The sequence below is a fragment of the Rhinatrema bivittatum genome, chromosome 3, assembly GCF_901001135.1.
Source record: "Rhinatrema bivittatum chromosome 3, aRhiBiv1.1, whole genome shotgun sequence".
NCBI lineage: Eukaryota > Metazoa > Chordata > Amphibia > Gymnophiona > Rhinatrematidae > Rhinatrema > Rhinatrema bivittatum.
In genome coordinates, this window is record NC_042617.1 from 23633079 (window position 1) to 23639478 (window position 6400).

Consider the following 6400-nt stretch of genomic DNA (forward strand, 5'->3'; position numbering starts at 1 on the left):
GGTATGTGTGTGCTTGTGTGTGTGTATGTGTGAGAGAGAGAGAGACTGGTTGGGGAGATGATTGGTGTGGGAGAGACAGAAACTGGTCTTGAGGGTATGACTGGTGTGTGTGTGTGTGTGTGAGAGAGAGAGAGAAGAGACTGGTTGTGGTCCCTAAGGAAGAGGACCGTGAGGACAGCTTCAGGAGCTACTGCTGCTTCAGGTGTGGCCTGCAAGGGAAAGGAGTAGGAGAACTGCTGGAGAGGGTAAGTAAAGGTGGCTTTTTAAGTTCATTTTTCTTGATTGACTACCATTTTAATTATTGGGTAGTATGTGATGTGTCTGCTGTTTGAAATATTTTATTGGTGTTTGGTAAAGTTTTCAAAATTTGCTTGAGTCTTTAATTATTGGATATTCTATTCATCAGCTGTTTTGAAATTATTTTATTAGTATGATTTTATAATTATGATTCATGATTTATATATCTTGATTTTATTGATTGTTTCATGAGGAATGGTGACATTTTTGTTTTTCCATTGTTGCACTGTATAGAGTCTGGCGTGATACGTTTTACAATTTAGGTTTTGTCTGCACATTTCTATTTATACTTTATGTGGCTTTATTCTGTATTTGGTGAGGATTTGTGTTCTGCATGCAAAGACTGAGATGAAGCATTCTTTTAACATGTGGTTTCTCTGTAGGGATCTGTAGTAGCTTGGCCTGTTCTGTTTTCCTGATAGGAGGTGTATTGATATTTTAGATTCTGGTGTAATATTTGTGGTATTCTTTTTCATAGGTGGGGTTGTTATTCTTTGAGTTTTGGCAAATAGTACTGTGTTGATACGGGAGGACCATGCCGAAATATAGGGGTGTGTACATATATATGTAAATGATATATGTAAATTATATTGTATATGTAATTGGGTACCCATGGGCCAATATGGAGAAAAATCCCCCGGGCCACTATTTTCCCACAATCCGCCCTTGGCTGTACCTGAATTTAACTTGCCTTGAGCTTGGGTTTGGGAAGTCGAGTTAACTAAATCTGAAATCCAAATCCATTGCCAAAACAGGCCTAAAATAACCCTTTTGCTAAAACAATACAAAAATGCTGTACCAAGGGCGGTGTGGTGTGGTGGATTGGGGTTGTGTGCGTGTGTGTACAAAAGTGACTGCAGCTCGTGCTGCATCGTTATAGGCTGACGTGCCAAAACTGGCTCCTTTTCTTCCCCGTTTCACACGAGAAGCACGACATAAGGACAACCCTCAGTCTCCTGTGATTCCCTGCCGGCAGTGACAGCCGCAGAATCCGGGCCTTGCCGCGGAATCGCAGGAAGTGTGACAGGCAGCCGGCACCGCTGTCTCTGCAGGGCATCTCCGCCAACCCCGCCTGCCGGTGTCAAGCCTTTCCTGCCCATCCCCGGCCTGCTGCACAGCCTCCTCTGGAGCCTTTCTCACTACCTTTTTCCCATTCAGGAAGGAGTACCGGGGGGGGGGGAGGGGGGGCGGTTAGGAAAGTACCGCACTGGGCAGGCCTAGTGGCAGCACTGAACGCTTCCAGGCGGAGGAACCCAGGTTTGATTCATGTCTTCCGTTCGCCGGGCTGGCGAGGCTTGGGGACGCTGCAGAAGCAGCACTCGCAGCCCCTGGAGGCAGGGAGCACCAGTCATCACACAATGGCGACACCTAGTGGACGAACTTCGGCTCCGGGACCGCAGGGGTTCCTGGTGCATGGCTGCCAACCGAGGACTGTCCTTGCCATGACTGGGCTAAGTGAGCAGGGAAAGGGAGAAAAGACAGGGCGAAAAAAAACCCCCCAGAAAGGCTCATGGCACCACAGCCCGGCAGAAGACAGTTCGGATTGAGCTGGAATCCCAAAGTCAGCTGCAGGGCAAAAACAAAAAGTGTTTCCATTCATTAAACAATGACTTACGCCGCGAAATCCGGAGCCATGCAAAGATTAAGAATGGTGAAAAGGAGTAAATCTTTGCAGGTCACAGCCGACTGTCCCCCTGCTAACCCGAGCACCCCGGTTCTGCAACGAGAATGGGTTGGGCTGGTCTTTTTGTACTCACGGCTGCACGGACATTACACAAGTACTAAACCGCAAGAAAAACACCGGGATGTGATTTCGATGAATGTTGCTATATAAATATTCATTTTTACAGGTTGGGGGGTGACGGAGGGGGAGCATGAAAGGGGAATGGTTCATAGTTGTCAAACATGAAATGCTTCCTCGCTCTGGCAGGTCTCATGTCTCCCCCAGGACACTGTTATGTTACTGTAGGGAATTTGCTGCTCCAGCTCTCGCTGGTACGATGTGCACAGCCTGTGGCATCGTGCAACAAACTCTTTTAAAAAAAATTAGCAAGAAGCAACACGCACGCCTGTCTGGTCTGTTCCTGTCTGAGTACAAAAAGACCAGCCCAACCCAGGTTGCAGGGCAAGGACAGGATCATTTATCAGGCACATTAACATGAGGCCATGTGGAAGATCCGTGTTTTGGAGATCTGATTATACCTGAGCACTAATAATATCATGTGAATTACATTTTGAGTGCTGTCAGTGCACACAGAGCTGCAGTGGATTCGTTACATGGCTGGAGGGTATCATTCTACCACCCACCCACCCCCAAACAAGAGAGAGACGTCCTGAAAAGAGTCTTTCCCAAAGGGAGAGAGCACAATGGAAGAGCTAAGCCCGATTTAATCAGAAACAGAGACTAAATATATCTTTACACTATCCCAGTCTATCTTCTCCATTCCTCATGCATTGTCCCCTTGTTCTGGATCCTCTTTTTGACTGCTTGCTGCTCTGTATTATTTGTACACTCGTCTCCACAGACTTGTGACTCCCATCTTTTTAAGAGCGAGATTTGGCAGATCTCAATTTTAAGTTATATGCCTCAAAATTCTGGAAAAAAAAAAATGGAAGAAACTGACTTCCAAGAAAAGTTATTTTATAAAATATTTCAACTGCTTCAATTTCCAGCAACATCAGATTATCTTCACATTTGGATACATGGATTTTTTTTTGGATGCTAATAACATTATTGTTCCATGCTATAAAAGTGAATGTTCCACTAGGTGAAAAAAAAGTACGCACATGAATTGAATAGACTGAAAGGTTTGTGATGAACAGCACAGTAACATCCCAATAGCAATGTAATTAAGATCTCCGGCAATATTCCTCCTTTTATTTTTCCAGCGTGTGGAGTGATATTTCTCAGTATGCAAATCTTTCAAACCCGAGTGCAGTTTCAACGATGCCTGTCTCATCTGGAACTTTTTTCCAAAGCAAACATTTTTTGTTGCTGCGCCACTTCCTTCCACACCAAAGTGCAGTCTCCCTCTGCTAAATTTGTTTTTATTTCTTGCTTTCAGAAATCAAATAGGTCTCCTTGCTTGTGCTACAGTGCAATTAGGTAAAATGGGCCACCATTAACTTCTAAAGCTTTTGTGCCTGGGCAAGAGGAACATAGGCTTAAAAAAAAAAAAAGCTCGAGGGCTTGGTTACAAGAAAAACAGAAAGGCGTCCTCAAGACCATCTGCAGCTGGAGCAGCAGTTCCTAATGTTTATGAAGGGAGCACGGCGCTCTAAAGCTGATCACAAATGCACTATAAATGAATCCAGTAAGAGTGATCAGGAGAAATGCAGGAAGGCTGCGACAGCCGGGGATGAGGCCTCGCCGATTGCTGCTACTGCTCACAAGTTTCAAAGCTGTGCAAATTCCGACCCCTGTCTCTCCGAATGGGATTCCTTTTCCGCAGAGCAGAGCAGCCAGGTCGCCGGCTTCATACAGTCAGCCCTTGTTTATTTTATTTGTTTTTTAAAGACATTGTCCCTGTGTCCTGCTTAAGAACAGGATACGCACTTGTCCTGTTTTCAATCTGGCGAATTTCATGCTTGATGCGCACAGACGGATCAAGGATTCAGTCTAAACTCGAACTGCCGATTGGTGTGGAGCATCAGCCCCTTCTTACTCCTTCCCCCATCCCCCCTGTTCTTTCCAAATTCCCTCCCCATCTACCCCCCCTCCCCCCAAAACAGGCTTCTCGCTACCTGCCCTCTCCAACTTCTATTTGCTCTCCAGGTTTTTTTTAATTCATCTCCCTTGGTTACTTGTCCGTCTCCCCATCTTCCTTAAATGTATCTCCTTTTTCATCCTTGTGGAGCCGCAGGTTCTTCTCCATATCTTCCTCCCCTCCGTCTTTTCTCATAGGTTCTTCTACATGTTCTCCCATCTTCCCTCCACCATCTCTCCAGGCTCCTCTCCTTCAGGTTCCTGCTCCTTGGGGCATAATACTATGGGCAGAGTAGTGGCAGGCCAGCAGGATGGGATCATGGCGAGGATGCTTCGCCCCACCTTTACAGCATAGGCGAGGGAGGGCTAGCCGCGGAGACTGGGAGTGCAGGCTTCCTGTCATCCCATACTGCCAGCCAGCCCTCCCTGTCAGGGATAAACGTGATAAAGGTTCGGTAGAGCTTTTGATCAAGAGGGTGCCCTGGATTCTGGGGATATCAGTGACCATCCTATTATTAATCCAGGGTATGTTGACTACAAGATATCGCTCAGATTTACCAAGAACATTGTAATGACAGCAGATAAAGACCAAATGGTCCATTTAGTCTGCCCCACAAATTGCTCATGGTAGCAGCTGCCGCTCCATGCAGGTTACCCCCATGCCTTCTATCAAGGGTAGTAACTGTGCTCTTAGGGCTAGATTTTCAAGGATGCGCGTGTGTCCACGCGCATGGATGCAGCGATATTATAAACATGCACACATCGCCGTGCGCATGTTATAAATATGTATCCCACGCGTAGGTGTGCCCGATTTTTTTATATTGGTGCGAGCATGTGCGGGTGGGTTGCGATTCGCACGCGCAAGGGGAGGGATTTTAGTTAAAAACGCATGGTGCCACGATCGGGCCTACACCAGTTCCCTACCAACTGGAGTGGACTGGTAGGGAACTTTCCTATCCCCCTACCGTACCTTCCTCCCTTTTCCCCCTCTCCTCCCCGACCTCTAAACCTATGCCATCGTAATTTTCCGAGCAGGTGTAATGCTTCCCGGGGTCAGGGCCCGCCCCAACCCACCCCTTTTTTGCTGTGCCAGCACTTCTGCGCGTACCGGCAGATGCGTGGCCGGACTGTTTTGAAAATGAGCTCAGCGCGTACTCGGCCCAGCAATCTGCCGGGATTTCCGCGTGCCGGCGTTTTAAAATCGACCCGTTATTTCTTGCACTAAGATGTAACAGAGGAAGTCAACAAACGGGTGTGCTTGACAATTCTTCATAGTCCGGCTGAGGACTCCCCGAATGAGATTACTTCTGTATGTCTCTTTCACACTTTCTTACAGGCCGATGCAGTAACGTTCGCGGGAGAGTGCCCGCTCTCCTGGCGCACGCACAGGCCAGTGTTCTGTGCGCGCGATTCGGTAAACTAAAATATTTAAATTAGGGCTGGCGGTAAAAAGAGGCGCTAGGGACACTAGAGCGTCCCTAGCGCCTCTTTTTGGACAGGAGCGGCGGCTGTCAGCGGGTTTGACAGCCGACGGTCAATTTTGCCAGGGTCGGTTCTCGAGCCCGCTGACAGCCACGGGTTATTGCTTTTCTGTGCACTTTCCCGGTGCCGGCAGAAATTGGCGCCTACCTTTGGGTAGGCGCCAATTTCTGAAAGTAAAATGTGCGGCTTGGCTGCACATTTTGCTTTCTGAATCGCGCGGGAATACCTAATAGGGCCATCAAAATGCATTTGCATATTGCGGGTGCTATTAGGATCGGGGGGGGGGGGGGGGTTGGACGCGCTAGCTTTACCCCTTATTCAGTAAGGGGTAATAGCGCGTCGAAAACGCGCGTCCAATCGTGGGTTCTGTACTGTATCGGCCTGTTAGTCTCTGACCTGATGATCGTCTGTCTCTCCACTGATAGTACAGGCGCGGGAAGGGGCTGGGCCATGGCACAACTAAAATCTGGCCCTTTTTGTAGATTCAGTGCTGGAGATCCAGAGCCCAGGCAGGCAGCAGCTGTTCAGCGGCAAGAGGAGGGATGCGAAGGCTCATCAGCTTCATCCTCCAGCTGCCCAGGACTCTGTTTAGCCACCCGGTTAAAAGCAGTTGGGTCAGGCAACAGAGGAGGAGAAAGCGGCCACTGGCGCCACGGCTCTTCTCCTGCCCCTGATGGGCGTGGTGGGCGAAGGGCAGGCTTAGGGGGAGAAAGGAAGAGAGCAAGAGGGGCCGGGGCAGAAAGAGAGGCTAATGGGGTGGGGGCAGAAGAAAGGGGTGCGGAGGCAGGGGGAGAGATAGGAGGGTTATGGGGGCCAGAGGGACCAGGGAAGCCCTCGGGCTGCTCCCCATAGACAGAGGAGTCGCTGGACACTGACTACTTCCTTCTTTCTAGCATTTAGCGCGGGCCTTTTCAC